This window comes from Ambystoma mexicanum, chromosome 8 (assembly GCF_040938575.1).
Source record: "Ambystoma mexicanum isolate Mex_15411 chromosome 8, UKY_AmexF1_1, whole genome shotgun sequence".
Taxonomy (NCBI): domain Eukaryota; kingdom Metazoa; phylum Chordata; class Amphibia; order Caudata; family Ambystomatidae; genus Ambystoma; species Ambystoma mexicanum.
In genome coordinates, this window is record NC_090929.1 from 1140277557 (window position 1) to 1140297022 (window position 19466).

The following is a 19466-nucleotide window of genomic DNA, read 5'->3' on the forward strand; positions in this document are numbered from 1 at the left end:
TGGGAATCTGCACCTTGAGCAATCGGGCGTCTTTCACTGGGTATTCCAATGTGATTTATGGAGGTTCACTTGCATTGCACTGCGAATCCTAGTCAGTTAAATGTCTTAGTTATCACCAATATCTGTTGGCGGTTGACGTCTGTTCATGCAGGCGTCCTTTACTTTGCCTTGGTTAGATCAGGTGCTCCACTTCCCCTGACGAGGCACAGTGCTAGTGCCATCAGTGACTAGTTTATTTGAGGGATATAGTGGGGGATATTGTTCTGGTAGCCTGTCAGCGCACCGCATGCAGTGTTATGGTTCCTCTTGTTGCATGGTATTATCACTGCGCCCTCTCAACCACTCATTGCTCCTCAGTTCCTGCACGGCCTTGCGATTATTACTCTGCTGGGTTGGCACTATCAAATGTACATGCTATGGTGCTGCATCGTGCATTCACTCATGCCCGTTTCTCACCTTTTGGTCTTCGTCGCCCGTTATTGCCTGCTTCTGGGGCGTTTCTGTCCGTTTTGCGTGTTTCTGCACATACGGTTGTGGCCACTTCCCTCTGAAACTCAGGCTGTGCTATCCTGGCTTTCTGGGGTCTCCACCACTCGGGCCGATTGCCCTTGTTGTCAGTGCTCTGTGTACCGGATGTCCCCTGGAATCCACCGACCTGACAAGGTATATTAGGATCTCCTACGACTGTGGGCTACAAGTGCGTGGCTCAGTTTCGCATACAGCGGGGCACGGGATCCTCGGTCCACGGCCGGGTATCGTCCTGCAGTATCTCCTGGCTTAACCTTGTATCCCACTTGTCCGGGTCTATCGCACACTGGTTGGAGCGTAGGGGGAGCAAGCGGGAAAGGATTTACTGTGTTTGATCTACGCTTTGTGACAAAGTTTTGTTTCCCACCTGTCCTGCTCGATCAGTGATATTGGGTAGTTCACTGCGTCGTAACTCCGGTCTTCGTACTTACATCAACAGTCCTTATGTACCCCAGCCACAGGGTGTTGGGATGGTCTCCTGCCATCCGTTTGGATCTAACTGCACAGTATGTTGGTTTATTGCTGTGTCAGAGTTGGCCCTGAATGCCGGGGTTGGTCCCAGATCGTTCGTTCCCCTCAGTCAGACCCAGCAAACGTGAACTCCCAGACCTGTCTCCAACGGCGTCTCGGTGTCGCAGTGTGCAAATCTTCGGGGGAGGGTGGATTCGGATCTTGTTCCCCAGTTTGTAGCTCCTCTGTCCTCAGAGGTCAGTGCTGCAGTTTTTTATCTTTCCTTCCGATTCTCCGACGTTGCCTCAATCGGTCTGCTCGTAGCACTGACCGTTTGAAGCCGTTCGTTCTGATCTGCATCACAGTGGCCCTCATTACGAGTTCAGCGATAACCATGCCGCTATTGGCATCATGACTGCTGCCTAAATCGCGTCGGGGTCCGGGTCCTCAGAATGAGGATTTACCGGGCCATTCCGAGTTCGGAAGGCCCGGTAATTCCTCCCTCCAAGAACCCGGACACGGTCCTTCCCCATTCCCATTTCAGCCCCCATAGGGCTGAATGGGAATGGGAGAGGGAGCAAACAACGGGCCATTACGAGATGGCCCGTAGTTTGCTCCCTCTTCCCCTCGCGGGACCCTGTAAGCACGCCTTTCCCAGGCGTGCTTACCGTGTCCCGCGAGGGGAACTCCTAATGCGGCGGTACGGAGTGAACGACGCCGGCACCTTTTACAGCGCCGTTTACTCCGTACCGCCAGGGTCGTAATGTGTCTTTCCCTGTGCGCCAAGTCCGTTGGCCATTTTAACTAGGCATTCTGCTGCACCATTTCTTTATCGCTGCTTCGGTTTGGTTCCAGCTTTTACTAGGTTGTCCCAGCGTAGTATCTGCATGTCAGCGCCTTTTCCAGATGATTTGATGGCACTTTCCCCAGGATATTAACAGGATCATGCTGACGGCCATGGGAGCTCACAGGATTCACACCCTCATCGTCTGCTCGCTGCCCACGCTCCCTGCCTGAAATCACTCTTGATCGTGAAGTGCAAGTGAAGAGTTAACATTCCTGTTAAGGGCAACTCCTGCTACATCTGGCCCCACTGCCCCAATGCAGATTGAAAGCACTCTACTGGAAGATTCCAGCAAGGACTTCCATCTACTGCTGACTGTTGAGGCTTTTCCTACTGTCCTGCAGTTGGAGAGGTGCATACAGCAGGAAGTGATGGTGAAGGCACCCAGCCAGGGGAGCAAGATTCACATTATCATCATCACCCTGTGCAATGGGTTAAAATGTACATGCTCTGAATGTTTACTGGTATTCTGTGACGTTAGCCCTATTGCACTGACTAGCATCAAGCTAGATGGGACCAGCCTATTTGTTCACACCACTTCAATTTGTTAACATTTACATGCTCTGAATGTTTCTTTCTAGAAAATTGTGACTATAGCCCTTCTGCCACTATTAATACTATGCCAATATGGGACTAGCCTATCCTTCTATACCACCACTTTGCTAATGTGTAACGCAGCTACCTGTTTGAATGCACACTCCCGCCCCAAACAGAATCAGGCCAATCCCAACTTAGCCCACTATATTTAAACATATGTTTGTCATTAGGGTACTTACTACCTGTTGCCAAGAGCCCGTAGCCCCACTGAGATACACCAGACTGCTCCTTTGAAGGACCAGCCCACCGCTACCTACAACATATCTCAACTACCCAAGGTACTATACCACTAAGGTGAGCCAGTACAATAGTTTAGCACCTGCCTCCAGCCCCACCCCTTCCTACGGATTTATACCTACGTAGTCTAACAGAACTATGCACACCACAAAGAGTCAACTGTCTAATATACGACTGACACTCCTCTGTGCCCTTACAATAATGGGCCTCACCAATATCCTACCATGTGCTTCGCAGGAGAGAAACCTGAGACTCCGAGCAAGACTGCCCCGGATCCACAAACCTAAAACCAATAGTATCAGGTCCCCTGACTCCCATCTCAGGCATACTACCCGCGCCACTGCCCATAGTCCTGCCATACTAACCATTGAAACTTCGCAAAAAACGCATCCCACATCTTCGCCCACTTTCATCGTAATCACACCAGAACCAACCACCCTAAACAAAGACTCCCGACAATAATTTCAGGAGCCCTTATCAACACTAGATCCCTTATGGTGCATACTACCGGAATTGCAGACATACTCTCTTGCGACGATTTAGACATTTTTGCTGTTACTGAATCCTGGCTACATGACGCAGCAGGCCCAGCCCTCATGTTAGCTATACCAGACAACTATCACATACTCAGGGTTGACAGGCCCAACTCCAGAGGTGGCGGCTTTGATATCATAGCCAAAACCAAATTGACATTAAGGCTAACCACACACCCTGAAATCAAATCTTGCTAACTGCTCGCAGTTAAACTCCCTATCTCCAATAATAGCACACTAACCATCCTTTTAGTATATAGACTCCCCGGTCCAATAGGAACTTTTGAGGAAGACCTCTCCAGCCTCCTCTCCAACAACATTAAGGACACCTCACAGCTCCTATTGTTAGGAGACTTCAATCTGGGCTTCAATGATCCTGAGGACAAACAGGCCCAATCCAATGATACCATCTTGACGGAACATGGCCTGATCCAAAAAGTGCTTGCTCCTACTCATACAAAAGGGCATATATTACACTGGGTAGCCAATTTGAACTGCCCTACCATTATCACCAAAATAACCCCTCAACACTGGACTGACCACTACCTTATTGGCTTCTCATCCTCAATAGAGCCCCAAAAGCTGAAATACATTGAGATAGCACCACCTCTGCCAACTAGAAGCGAAAACGACATCACAGCTGAAAAATTAATGCCTTTCCTCCTTCACACCCTCTCTTCAATTACCAATAACTCCGACCCAAGCACACTAGTAGAGACCTTTAATAACACCATGACTAAAGCCCTTGACATTATTGTGCCAGTCAAATTACGCAAAAGCAAACAAAACTCACACCTCAACACATGGTTTACACCCCAACTAAAAGAATTATGACTGCAAAAAAAGGAAACTCCAAGCTACTTGGCGACACTCCCCCACGGTCGAAAACAAAACCCTACTAATTGTGTAAACCTGTAGTACAAGAAAGAAATAATCCTGACTAAAACAAATACTTTCAATGAAAGAATCACCAAGGCTAACTCTAACACTAAGGAGCTTTTCGGCATTCTACGTGAAATGGAAAATCCTATTTCATCAACAGATAATATCCCTAAAGATAAACAATGGTGCACAAGCATCCTTAATGCTTTATCTAACAAAATAGCTACTCTGCAGACCAAAATAGCTAATAAAAAAGCATCCTTGTGCTCCACTGAGACGCATCCTACCCCACCCAGTGCAACCCCAAACAGTGATACACCTTTGAGATTTACCAATATCTCCATATTGGAAACTAAAAAGGTTATACTATCCCTGAAGCCCTCTAACTGCCAGGCCCAGCACAAATTATTAAGTATGCAGCTAGAGATTTAGCACCTTTTATCTCTAAGCTAATCAACGCCTCCTTCAATTCGTGCACTGTCCCAATCAACCTCAAACAATCCTGGGTGCTACCACTGCTTAAGAAACAGACCCTAGATCTGGCCATTCCCACTAACTACAGACCCATTACAACGGTCCCATTCCTCCTGAAAATCATTGATAGGGTAGCATACCTCCAAATCGAAAGCTACCTTGAGGCTAACCTACTAGGATCTCGCCAATCCGGCTTCAGACCACAACACGGGACTGAAACGGCCCGAATTGATCTAAAGACACAAATCGACGAGTTCAAGGACAAAGGTAAAACAGCTATGCTACTCTTCCTCGACCTATCGGCAGCTTTTGACCTGGTGGATCATGCAGTGTTATGCGAACACCTAGCGTCAGCTGCACATTTCTCGAGTGATGCTATAGCCTGGCTACAATCCGTCCTAGCTAACTTTACAATGAGAGTGTTTTCCCCTTCAGCCTCAGCAGACCCAATCCAAAATACCTGTGGTGTTCCACAAGGTTCATGCGTCTCACCAACAATGTATAACATATTTACCAAGCCCCTCTTAAACTTGACAAGCTGGGCGTCAAATATACTCATCATGCTGATGACACCCAGATCCTCATACCCTTGTCGGGCAACTTGGTTGAAGACACAGCTCTGGTAAATAGGATATACCTTCTCATTCAGGCATGGATGGCCTCACATGGTCTCTGCCTGAATGACGACAAAACTGAGATCCTGATTCTGGGCTCTGACTCCAACCTAATGAACTTAGCCCCGACTACGTTGCATACAATATTGATGGCAACGTAATCAATGTAGTAACTGAGGTAAAAACCCTAGGCTTTTACCTCGACTCTACACTAACACTCAAAAACATTTTTTGCTCCAAGGCCCCATCTACAGGTTATACCTGTAAATTGATTAGGGCCTGCAGACCCTTTTTATCCAAAGCCAGCTGCATTATGCTTGCCAATGCATTAATAATGCCTAAACCAGACTACTGTAATGCCCTCTACGTAGGCGCTAACAAAATATTCCTAAACAAAATGCAAATATTACAAAATAATGCCGAGAGCAGCTCTGAATGTATCCCGTAGAGAGCACATATCTAACTTCAGAAGAGACCAGCAATGGCTAAACATTAGTGACAGGATACTCCTCAAAACAGTATCCCTCGCTTTCAAATGCCTTAACAATGCTGCACCTCCCTATCTCTCTGCCAGACTGACCAAAAAAATCCCCTCTCACCATACTAGATCATCTGGCCACCTCAGCCTAGAAATTCCTAGTTTTAGACTCGCCAAAGCTGGTGGAGGCAGCTTCCCAGTCATAGCGGCTCTTTCCTGGAATGCACTCCCCACCACCCTTAGAGTAGAACAACCATACCCTAGATTAAGACGTAATTTATTGAACTGGCTTCGCACCAAGGACATCTAGAAATCGCTCATCCTCCCTATTCACTTGCACTCCTGACCCTAGGATACTCCGCGTGATCCCATGTGTAGCACACTTTTGACCCCATTTCTGCATTGTACCTGTACCATTCTTCCTGCATTATGCACACCTTTTGTATGCACTGTAATTTGTTTATGCTAGGTATGTACCATTTATGTTGTAACTAAGCTTCAAATATTCTTGTAACTGCTGTGTCCAGCTACCTAGGGTTTGGTGCGCATTATGAAATAAATAAACAAACAAACAAACCCTCGTTATCAGCAGTATGAGTTTTCACCCAGTACAGATGATATGGTGGTGATTAATTTCTAGCTACTTGGTCATAGACACCACTGGCAACAGTGGATAGGTGAAAGCATCAGAGAGTGTGCCATGCATTCGACCCAGCGTGCAAAGTTAAGGTATCAAAGGGATATGGCAAAAGAGGGCTGTAAAAGTGACGGTGGAAGGGCATGGGCCAGGACACATGCCTTGCAAGGTAAGATTAGCCAAAAACGTCAGGGTACATAAATAGGGATAGTTGGGATAAATAGAGGTTAACTAGGATTAGCCAGTAGGGCCACAGCATTTCGATTAGAGAGTTGGGCTAGGAATGGTTGCAGAGGGAGTTAGTATAGGGATATATGACCTATGTTCAACTTATACTCTGGTCTGTGGTCATTGCTGTGCATATATTCTATTTAGATATGCAATATATTGGTGTGAATCAGGGGAAATGGTATGTGTTGGTATGCGTTGACATTTGTTTTGATGACCTGTCACAAATCCCAGTAGGATCAACATGAGACCCACAGAGGCTGCATCATCGGGTGAGGTTTTATTAGCAGTGGTTACAAGCTTTGGGCTTTAGCAATTAAATGTTGACAAACAAAGTTACAAAACAACAGGATGGCTTCTTCTGTAGTTTTAACAGTTGAGCATTTAGATTGCAAAAACCCTTGTCTGGGTGCCTCGCCCTCATGGGTTGTTCATTGAAGTCATTCACAACCTTGTGGTTTTAATTGTACTTCTTTCTTAACCCTTCACTTTGCAGGTTCTGGCCATCTGCTTCTCATACCTGACACACTGGCAGGCCATTTCTGTTTGACTCCAGGGCCAAAAGGCTCACTGACCAGGGGAGATTGGATTAAGTAAGCATCTGGGAAAACCCAAGCCCACACGCTCCCTCTTCGCCTTTATCTATAGGCTTAGTGTCAGAATGTTCACCAACTCCCTGCATTTGGACGTTAGCTCTGTTCTCACAAACACTGTCCTCTCTTTCCTCCTCATTGATTTTCCCCAATCTCTTGCCTAAGGGTATATCTTCTGCTCAGCATTTTCTCAGTCTCTCCTCCTGTAACTACTTGACACTTTGTCACATGATTGCACCTCAACACTTCCTAAATCTCGATGAGTCAGGCTTTGGCTTTTCTCCTTTCCATATACTCTGTTCTCTCCTGACTTCACCTACGATCTTCTCTCTGCATCTCATTCCTCCTTGATGTTCTTCCCCTCCTCAGACATGTGTTCTTCTTCCCCTATTAACCTCCTTTCTCCTTCATTTTGCATGTTCCTCCCAATCTTCTGCCTGATGTTTTTCCTCGTTACTCTCTCCTCCGCCCACCATCAATCGCTCTCCAGACTTTTTCCCCATTGTTCCTTACTTCCTTCTGATCCTTGTTCCTTCCACACCTTCTCTCCACATGCTACACTATTGACACCTCCTCCACCTTTTCTATCTCCACCACCACTTGCCTCACTCCTTTCCCTTCCTCTTGCTTCACTTCCTCCACCTAATCACCTGCATTCTGCGTTCTCTAAAACTGTGACAAACACCCCGTGTCGAAATGACCATGAACCAGGCCGATGTGTAATCATGAAATATTTATTTATTTTTAAAATTCAAATGCAAAATCAAACAAATCAAATTTAGGGCAGCAATCAACAGTGTGGTGATACTATACAGCAAAATGTTATAATACAATTACTTTCACTTTCTAACATCAGTTACAGAAGTGGAGGTGGAAGTAAGATCACTCTTTGTCATACTTTTAGATTGCACTGAGGTTATGCACTCCCCCTGCAACACTCCCCCAAACACCTACTGACCAGGTTTTGTGTGGGTGGAAAGGAGGAGCAATGAGTCAGAAATAAGAGACAAAAATGTGAATTCCGACCTACCACTCCAGAATGGGAGGCCAGAACAAAATGAAAAACCCTTGAAAAATAAGCAAAATGGCACTCGGAATTCACTGGATAGTTAGAGATCAGTTTACATGTGCGATAGAATGAATAAGACAGGAATTTGCATGGCTGGGCTAAAGAGGCAAGAAAGCTTACCAGCTACAAGGCAAGGTACTAAACAACGTGAATACAGGTGAGGAAATCGACTTTGGGAAGGAAAGCAGTGCTGCAAAAATCACACATGTCAGAATTGCAATTTCTTATTTTTCACGGGTTTAAACAAGCACACAGCTAAGGAATTGGGCTAAACAGTCAAAATCGGAAATCAGTTTTTCGACGGGGTATAAAGGCACATCACAGATAGAATACTGAAGTGTATGGGTTACTCTTATGGGGTGACAGTATGAGTTTCTTTATAGGAAAGGAAAATCGCATTTTAGAATGGAAACAATTTCACGGGAAAACTCGGTTTTGTTAGCAAAATGATTCATTTTACTGAGACTATATTTTAGTGGCTAGATTATTAAAGAAAGACACAGCACGCAAGGAGGTTAATTTGCAATGTTTACCTACTCGTGTCGCGTTCATCCTTATGGGATAATTAATTAATTTAAAAATGGTACTACAGACTTACACAAACGACTCAATGATTTGAAAAGAATTACGCTAACACATGGAGACTAACACAGATTCTTCTAAGAACAGGATACACAAAGGATGCTAACAATATGGGAAGTTACTAGGGTACTTATAGGTTTTGTATAGGGTTTAGACAAAATGCAAGGCAACAGAGCGTGGTATGCAGTTTTTGTTACTGGGGAGGGTGATACTTACAAAATGCACTTGAGTTGGGTAGTTTGGGCGGCTAACTGGGTCTCTAGACAGCGGGACAAGGATCTGGTCACCTGGGCAGTGGAGGGCTCTCCTTTAAGGGAACAGTGGGGCAACAGGAGTCTGGTCACTGTGGACAGCAGGATGCATCAGCTGGGCAAAGACAGATCTGGTCACTGGATTCTCCCAAAGATATCAGCATCCTTTCCTCCTTTCTCCCTGAATTATTGGGATTTTTGTAGGGTTTAGTTCTGGATAGGTGGTTCTGCTTGGATAGGAGGTTCTGGATAGGTGGTTCTGCCTGGATCTGGTTTCTGGAGTCTTGCAGGGTGAATCTCTTGAATGTCTGGATTTTGAATGTCTGGATTTTGAATGTCCTCAATCTACCTATGTCTCCTCATTATATAAGCACGATGACATCAGAGAACTTTTATCTATGTGGGAGGAAGTAACCTGGACATACCTCTAGGATGGGATCGGTCAGGCTGTAGATGTCGCCACCTCCCTGCAAGCAGATTGGTTCCAGGGAAGTGACATCAGTTTTAGTGTGTGTTTTATGATGTGTTTTATTTCACCACAGTTACGTTTGCCAAAATCAGTTATGAAACAAAACTTTATATTTACAATTGTTATCCTCATGAAACTCAGATAGACAGATCCCATATTTTACAAGGAATATGCCATTTCAAACACCAAGTCTGTGCGAGGCTTCTTTGCCCTACAGGCACCATTTTGCAGTTTTTCACAGGAAATATTTTACCTAAAATTCTACAAATGGCTACACATAAGCCTAATCATGTCTGGCATATTCTCTTCAAAGTTTACATCTGTCATATGTACGCTTTCCCCAGAAATACCTCTTTAATGCCATTCGCGTCCACCACATGCCAGGGCGACCCACATAGTCTCATCTTGCTTATACAATAATTACATTAAAAACCGTCATAATTTCACATTACTGCTTATTCACATTACTGCAATAAATGTCTTAATGTAAAAAGTATTTTTATTTAAATGGGCTGGATTTGTTGCTAAATGTGTGTGGTATTTCCAACCCCCCAGCCACATGTCTTCCCTTAGTCAGCTGGCACAGGGGTTGCCATGACTCTCCCTTTTGAAGTCCTCCAGTTTAAATGCAGGGGAACTCACACTTCTGAGGCAAACACATGGGTTTGAATCTTCCTTTGTCCTTGGGGGCATCTCTGCCAGAGTCACGCTCACCTGGGTCTCTGCGGGAGCAATGGAGTCCTCCGGATCCTTCCTCTCGTAACCCCGGGACTGGGAAGCAGACCTGCCAAGAGAATAGGTGTTTAGAGGGGTTTTGTGAATAGGCTTTCTAAACCTCCCTCAGCCCTCCCTGTGTCCCTGTGGTGTGTCTTCCCTTACTGGGGTGTGGCTCACCTTTGGAATTCGAATGGCGCACTCTCCATCCTGCATCTGCAGGGGCACTGGAGTCTAGGATTCAGAGCTAATTGCTCACTAAGTTGAGGCAGGAGTGCGTACGAGGCACCCTTTCCAGAGTTCGCCCAGTTACTGCATTGGGTATGTCTGTGAGTTCAATGAATGAAGAGCCCACTGGTAAGTCCAACTTTGAGTGGCAAGTTCAACCAGTTGCTTCACTGGATTGCATGTGGCTTTTAAAAGTGGGCGGTTCATTGGGAAAAAGCTGAGCGCTGTAATAATGTTTATTGTCTTTTACAGGTTTCAAAGCAGGGTTGCCAGCCGGTTGCGGGCGTAGAGAGAAGAGTTCCGCTAGCCTCGCCTCAAAAGATAAGTTCTGTGGTCACGCGGGAGACTGAGGTTTATTTTGCATGTGTGCGCTTACTTGTTCTGACTAGTTTTCTTTTTTCTTCCGTAGGACTTGTCCAGAGCACGGAAGAACTGCAGAGCGGGTCCGGAACGCTGGAGAACTGAAGACTGGGTCCGGACAGCAGGAGAACTGAAGTACCGGTCTGGAAGCGCGGAAGAGCAGAGATTCACCTGATCACGAAGAAAACAGCTGACAGTGATCCCAGGATATCCGAGCGATGGGAAAGAGGAAACAGGTAGGTTCGCTCCAAGCTGCAGAGCGGCTGAAACAGGCAGGAATCCAGGCGGCGGTGAACATGTGCACAAGGCAACAGAAGGCACACGAAGCATGGACCAATTCTTGGGTGTGGCTTATATAGGCAGCCACACCCAAACACTAGAGCATGCCTTACAGTTTCTCACAGTTCCTGGATGTCCCCAGGCATCCATGTTGGGAGCACAGGAAGTGGCTGGCAAAACAAGGCCTGTAAGAAGGTGTTCATATTAACAGTTTCTCAGTGCATGTTCTGCTTACCAGGCTTTCACCCATTTAGCCCCTACTTGTGTCTCAGACTTTACCCCATGTGTTTGTGTTACCATGCTAGTACCCATGACAGTCCTCCCCCTCAAGGCCCCACCCAAAGGTGTTCTCCCTGGTCCAGATTTGGTGGGGTTATCCCGATGGAAGCTACGCAGTAACCGGGGGAATGAATGTTCTCACTTGGCTCCCATGATTTATCCTGTGGCCCATATCCTTTCCAGTCTATTAGATAGTATAGGGATCCCTTTGTTATCTTAGCGTCCAGAATACTTTTGACTTCATATTCTGGTTCGTCACCTTCTACTACTATTGGAGCTGGAGGTGTTGCTACTCGTGTATCCGGGTGCACAGGTTTTAGTAGTGAAACGTGAAACACCGGATGTATGTGCATGCTGGGTGGTAAGGTTAGTTTCACAGCGACTGGGGAGATTACAGCTTTGATTGGAAACGGGCCCATGAACTTAGGTTGAAATTTCCTAGGGCTTCTTAGCACTATATATTTTGATGCCAGCCACACCGAATCTCCAATCTGAAAGTTTGGGGCCTTTTCTCTGTGTTGGTCTGCATACCTTTTTTGTGTTTCTTTGGCAACTTGTAAATGTGTCACTGCCTCCTTGGCGGCCTGGGTGATATGTTCATGCAAGGTCTTCACCGCAGGCATTTCAATTGCTTCCGGTGGATCATATTTTGAAGTTCGTGGGTTCCGTCTGTATAAAGTATAGAATGGAGTCAGTTGAGTAGAGGCATGTGTTGAGTTGTTATATGCATATTCTTCCATCCATAAGATCTCCAACCAAGCATGGTTTCTTTGGTGCAGCAGACAGCGAAGGTATTGCTCCAGAGTTTGGATTGTGCGTTCTGTCTGCCCGTTGGTCTGTGGGTGGTGACTGGTGGATAGGCGGATTTCTACTCCTGCTACTGCTAACGCACAGCATTTCCTCCAGAATTGTGATATAAACTGACTCCCTCTGTCAGATATTACCACGGATGGAAACCCATGCAATTTCACTATGTGGTCTAGGAAGTTCTGTGCTAAAACTTGAGCCGAAGGTATTCCCTTTAAGGGTATAAAGAGGTCAACTACCACCAGGATGGTGGTGTACCCTGAACAGAAAGGTAGATCCGTCACAGAATCCATCGGCACTGTGTGCCAAGGAGTAGGAGGTATAGTCAGGGGTTGTAGCAGACCGGCTGGTCTTTGCCTTGATGCCTTTTTTTGAGCGCATATCGCGCATGAGTTCACAAAATTCAGTGTGTCGTTCTGCCAGGTCGGCCACCAATACTGTCTCTTTACTTAGGCCAGCGTCTTAGCCCCTCCCGGGTGACCTTCCAGGGGCGAACTGTGGTAACTGGTGAGGATCTCATCTTGAAGAGCACGTGTAGGTAGGTATAGGCGCCCCTGGAAATAGGGGAGTTTGTCCTGTATGGAAAAGTGAGTCCCCTTCTGGTCCCAAGTTCTTAGCTCTCCAGCGGGAATGCTATTCTTCACTTCTTTCTTGAGCGCATCAAGCGGTGAGAGAGTACTATCGCAAATGCCCAGGATCTTTTCACTGTGGATTATTTCCACTGGATCTGGATTGTTGTAGGCCTCTTCTCCTTTGCTGATGCAAGATAACGCGTCTGCCTTGACGTTCTTGGCTCCTGGCCGTTAAGTGATTACAAAGTCATATTCAGTTAGGAACAATGTCCAGTGAAGCTGTCGTGATGATTGGGCCTTAGCTGAGCGTAGGTATTGTAGATTCCGATGATCGGTTATGATTGTGATGGTATGCTTAGCGCCGAGTAAATAGTGCCTCCACTCTTTGAGAGCGTCCTTGATTGCTAAGAGCTCTTTGTCTGTAATGGCATAGTCTAGCTCCGCTGGAGATAATTTCCTTGACCAAAATGCCACAGGATGTAAGCGGACGGTTGCCGCATTCCACTGAGATAGGACGGCCCCCATGGCTACACTGGACACGTCGGTTTCTACGATGTAAGGGAGATCTGGTTGGGGGTGCTGTAACACAGGGGCTGAGGTGAACCTGTCTTTCAATGCACATAAGGCTTCTTCGGAAGCTGGCGTCCGAACCTTCAGTGTTTATGGAGAAGTGAGGTAATCGGATGCACCAGGTGTGAAAAGCCGGGTATGAAGCGTCGAGAGAAATTTGAAAAGCCTAAAAAGCTTTGAACCCCTCTTAGAGATGTGGGTGAAGAGGGGGCGCTGTTGGACGCTGACGGTAATGGCTGCCTAGTTGAGTAGCAACGCTGTTGATGACAAATCCGCACTAATATCCTGTGAATCCAGACAGGCAGAGAGCATTTGCAGTGTCGGACTGGTCAGCTAAACCTCCAGTGCGTCTGCTGACACACTCGTAACAACCCGACACCACCAGCTTGCGGAGAAATACCATGCAGAAGCACCTGCGGGTCCCCCAGAGAAGACCGCAAGGTTGGCACGCTCCCCTCCCCCTAACATGCGAAGCGGCTGCTTCCGTCCCGGAGCAGGGGAGCTGTGTGTGCTCTGTGTGATGGACACCGCGGAGTGAGGGGTGACACCTCCAACCCCCGACCATGACAGCTGAAGGGGAGAGCGAAAGAAGGAATCGCGGAGACGACCGAAACCTCCCGCCTACTTGTGGGCCATTATCCTGAAGCAGACAGCGGGCAGAGCTGCCTCCTCTCCCCGGCGGCCGCTGTATGCGCTGCAAGCGAGCAGCCGGCCAGCTGGGTTGAGGATGAGCCCTCACTCCGCCACTCTTCACACTCGGACGGCCAGGTAGGTGGAGGAACCTGGGGTCAGATAAAATACCCACCATAAACACAATATGAACTGAGATTTAGTGCGGGCACTTTGAACACTCGCTTCAAGGCAGCAGGGTGCCCGTGAGGCAAGAACCACAGAATCACCTACCAGGACCCTGTTGGGGGGTCAATCAATCACCTTGAGGGCCAATAGCAGCAAATTAAGGGGAGCAATATCCTAAGGTGGACGGCAGGCGGACAGGCTTCCCCTTCCCGGGCGGCCGCCGTGTGTGCTGCGTGCGAGCGGCTCGGCCTGCTGGGTAGAGGGAGAGGCCTCCCCCCGCCATTTCCAGCAACTGAACCACCAATTAACCATTTCCCGCAACCATCACCTAACTACTTTGGACATTTGCTCCAGGTCAGTGGGGTGTCCGTGAGGCAAGGACCACTGGATCACCTACTAGGACCCTCTTAAAGGGGTCTGTCAATCACCCTGAGGCCCAACAGCAGCTGCTTAAGGGGAGCACTACCCTAAGGAGGACTGCGGGCAGAACGGGCTTCACCTCCCCGAGGGAGAGTCCTCCCCCTCCGCCATATCCCGCAAATGAACCACCAATTAAAGTGTAATAATCCGAGAACAAGAGCACAGCCCTATATGCCATACAATCCAAGACCACTACACGAGCGACAGAGATCACTGGATCACCTGGGTGGAACCACTCCAAAGGGTTGCAGACCCACTAACGCAGACCCACTAACGCGTGCCCCAGGAGGGGGACTATTAGATACCCGTAACATCTCACCCTATGAATACCACCAAATCAAGTCTGTGACTACAGAGTCCTACACAGACCTGTCCCAGCGCAGCCCAATAAACTATACGGCAAATTCACGCGATGGTGCACCATTACCCACTAGGATTCCGACACCTCTGTTGACGCATAGCTACGGAGTCATGCCCAGAGGCAGTAAGGCAAATAAAAGAGGCCCCATGGATGCATACACGAACGCTGGTATGGAGCGCAGGAGTGAGGAACACCACAACCCGGCCAGTCGACACCCCTGCGTCCGACAAACGACCCGACAGACCCATATATGACAGCCCTCCAGGCAGGCTTCGCGGCAGTAAATTCTAAACTAGACGATATGGGAACTACAATGTCGTCCATACAAGCAGAGCTACACCAGGTGAACACACAAGTGGCTGAAGCAAAGGGCCGCATTAATACGGTGGAAGACGTTATAACAAACCACAGCAAGGACATAGAAACTATGAAAAAGAGCCTAACCCAGGTACAAATGAAGTATGATGACCTTGAGTCGAGATCGCGCCGCAATAATATAAGAGTAGTTGGGTTGGCGGAAAATCAGCTAAATGTTACAATGGAGGTGTACCTTGAAGGAGTGATCCGCGCCATCTTCCCGGAGGCACACACCAATTTTTGTTTGAAAGGGCCCATAGAGCTCTATTGGCTCCTCCGAAACCGGGGGCAGCCCCATACACAATTATTGCTCGCCTACTGAACTATCGCGATAGGGACATGATCCTGCGCCTCTCCAGGGAAAAGGGCACTTTATTATATGACTCCAACAGGATACACGTATACCCTGACTTCTCCAATGATGTGCAGGCTGCGCGCCGCACCTTCGACCAGGTCAAGAAAGTGTTCAGGGCACGCTCCATCCCATACGCAATGCTGTTCCCTGCCAAACTCCGCCTGCAGCACGGTGGGAAGACACAGTTCTTTGAATCCCCGGAAGAAGCCATGGGGTACATAGAACGCAATATCCCACAATCTCAGCAAGATAAGAACCCCCAACTCGGTTCGAACACTTGAAGGCAAGCCGTCTGGATTCATACAATAATGGCACGGTGGCCATCAGGTCAGTATGGTCGGCAGCGATTGTAGTACAGACTAACCAAACAGAGCCACCCAATTGCTTTCACAAATGTTGAAGTTCAAGGAGGGGAATACCCTGTCCAGTTGGGGGGATGGTGAGGGAGGAGGGAGGGGGAGAGGCAGGGCCTGTTGCCCAAAAGTTAAAAGGAACAATCCACTTCATAATGCAAGCAACACAGTGGAATACATGGATAAAGGAGACGAGTTGTACCATCGACAGCATGCAAGCAGTAAAAACGCTATCGGGCAGAGCACACAGAGGAAGATACCACTAACAACAAAACACAAACTATGGCAGACATACTATGCCAGACTTAATGTCACTGAGGGGACAGGGAATTAAGTCACTCACTTGGAACATAAGGGGTCTGGCAAATCCGATTAAGGCAAGAAAGATCATCACAAGGGTGACATTCTTCTCCTACAAGAGACACATGCCACGAAAAAGATCATAAACACATTCGCTCAAAACTGGGATCTTGTGTAAGTAGCCACAAACTACTCCTCAATGGTGAGAGGTGTACTCACACTTGTGCACAAGCGACTCAATTTCCAAATGTCCAAATCCTTAACAGACAAGGAAGGCCGATATGGGATCATATGGGGACAATTGCATCACAAAGATGTTATCCTAGTGAATACATATGGCCCTAACCTGGACAGCCCAGAATTCTACCTACGAATTATGGAACTAATGTCACCCGTAAGCACAGCGTCAGTGATTTGGGGGTGAGACCTTGATCTAATGCTGGACTTGGGCTTGGATCGTTCAACTGGGAGCTGTAGAGAACACACTAAGGCGGCGATGACATTGAGACAAGCAATGTCCACATTACCCCTGGTAGACACCTGGCATGAATTACATCCTCAAAAAAGGGAATACACATTCTACTCTGGGGCACATGTGTCCAGTTCGAGGATCGACTATTGGTTGTGTTCCCCTGATCTGGTCACAGAGGTTGAACAATGTACCATACTACCGCGGACATTGTCAGACCACTCCCCGGTCCTCCTACAGCAGGAATATGCTACACACCACCGAAACTGGCGCGTGCCGCCGGACCTGCTGCGGGACGAATCAGTGATAGAACCACTACGAACCGAAATAGAGGACTTCTTTGCTCAAAATATAGGGTTAGTACAGACCTGTAAGTCGGTATGGGAATCATTTAAAGTCTGGCTGAAAGGCCACCTGATGGGAATATCCTACGGCATCCTTAGGGATATAAGAAAGGATCTGTTCCAGGCTGAATGCGAGGGATCTCGAGACACAACAGCCCAACAGTGACGGGAAGGAACACCTGCGGAAAATACAGACTCAAATGGACAAATTCAAAAGCCTGGCAGATAGAGAATTACACTACATAACCCAACCCACGAGGGCTAGGAGATATAGAGGAGTGAACAAGGCCAGCAAATCAATGGCAACCCTTATCTGAACTGAGCAGGGAGCTAAACAAATTACCAGCATCTGCGACTCTCCGGGATCAATACAAACGTCCCCAGAATCAATCAATGACGTATTTAAACAGTTCTACTCCAAACTTTACACAAACGCAGACACAGTGAACCCTGAGGAACTCAAAGAATATATAGACTCCATCCTACTACCTAGTCTAGGAGAAGAGGAAAGGGCACTATTGGATCTCCCCCTAACGACTGAGGAAATCGAACAAGCCATCGCTGATCTACGAGCAGGCAAGACACCGGGGTCGGACGGCATCCCAGTCGATCTTTACAAGGTGTTCAAGTCTGAGATGGCCCCTAGATTGTTAGAAGTATGGGAGGAAGCACTTGAGAGGGGTGAACTGCCAAACACCATGAGAGAGGCGGTGATAACTGTCCTGCTCAAGCCACACAAACCCCCACAAGATCCCTCATCCTATCGCCCCTTTTCACTAATCAATACGGATGCAAAAATCTACGCCAAAGCCATAGCGAATCGCCTGATTCCTTACATGAACAAGTTAATTCACACAGACCAATGAGGATTTATCCCAACCCGATCAACTGCACTGAATCTACGGAGGTTCTTCGCCATCACATCACAACTGGATCCCAACGCCAAAGCGGCCGCAATCACCCTGGATGCTGAAAAAGCATTTGACTCAGTATCTTGGAATTATATGTTCTTGATCCTGGGGAAAATGGGGTTTGGCCCAACATTCACAGGTTACATCCGAGTGCTATACAAGAAACCAGCCGCAATGTTCAGGAGAAATAATACCATATCATCCTCCTTTACATTGGAGAGGGGCACTCGACAAGGTTGCCCACTATCCCCATTCATATTCGCCCTTACGATAGAGGGGATGGCGGCTAAGGTAAGACACAAACATACCTGGAGGGGAATCTGTATCAGGGGTGCCCCACAACTCCTCTCGCTATATGCGGATGACACAATGATCTATGTTAGACATCCTGAAACACACCTCCCCCCAATCATGAAGGAAATATCCACATTCTCAACCTACTCAGGCTACAAAATTAATCAGACCAAGTCTGAAATCATCCCATTGACGCCAAGCACGGGACAATCACAGGCTACAAGTGGTTTCAAATGGGCCCCAACTCTGCACACTACCTGGGCATACTAATGGCCACCGATAGGCAGACCCTCTACACAAATAATTATGAGCCATACTTGCAAAATCTGGAAAACAAACTCAAAGTATGGGGTTCACTGCCAATATCCCTATATGGGTGATAGCCCTACTCAAAATGGTTGTGGTCCCCAAACTATTGTACCTGTTCTTTGACATCCCTATATGGCAAGGCAGAGAATTCTTCCAGAAACTACAGAAACTATCCAAGGCATTCATCTGGGGCGGGAAATCAGTGAGGCTCAACTGGCAAAGAATGTACGAAAGATATGAAACTGGTGGGCTGGCAGCCCCAGATTACACATTATATTACCACGCAGCACAGGCACACTTCGCCAAATACTGGTCGAATACAGCTGACCCACACGCTCACGTGTGGGCTGAAAAGTTTGCAGTAGCTCCCACAAGCATACAGGAGATGCAATTTGCTAAAATCAGGGGAAACATTAAGGAGGTGGACCCAGTGGCCGCAACAGTATGAGTTTGGGCTAGCCTGTTCGCAAGAGTGGGCTGCGAGAACCCATATTAGCTGTTCGTTTCACTATGGCATTACCCAGATTTAGAACCCACTTATGACACCACGCTACAAAGAAAATGGAACCCTGATAAGGAAATGAGATTGGGGGACCAATACCCAGAGGAAAGGTTTGCCTCACTAGAAATTGTCCAGGGAAAAGTGGGATCTGGTCTCATTACTACTCTACCGGATGAAAGCAGCATGCAAAAGGAAATGTCCTCCGTTCCCCATGGCCCCTGAGACACACCAATTCTTAACGAAAACTATGTCCCATGATGGGTTCATAGGCACAATATCCAGTCTATATGGGGCAGCCCTAGAACATACTCCATCCAGAAACTGCATGAAACTAAAATGGGAACGGGATTTAGGCATCACCATTGATGACTCCAAATTGGCCAAATACTGTCAACATACCAAGTTCATCTCACTCAAC

At 47.4% G+C, this 19466-nt stretch overlaps 1 protein-coding gene across 4 annotated transcripts in view; it reads right to left on the reverse strand.

Annotated features, from left to right (window-relative positions):
- ZNF365 (zinc finger protein 365) overlaps positions 1–19466 on the reverse strand; it is a 563327-nt gene that overhangs the window by 222374 nt on the left and 321487 nt on the right. The gene's annotated exons all lie outside the window — the stretch shown is intronic.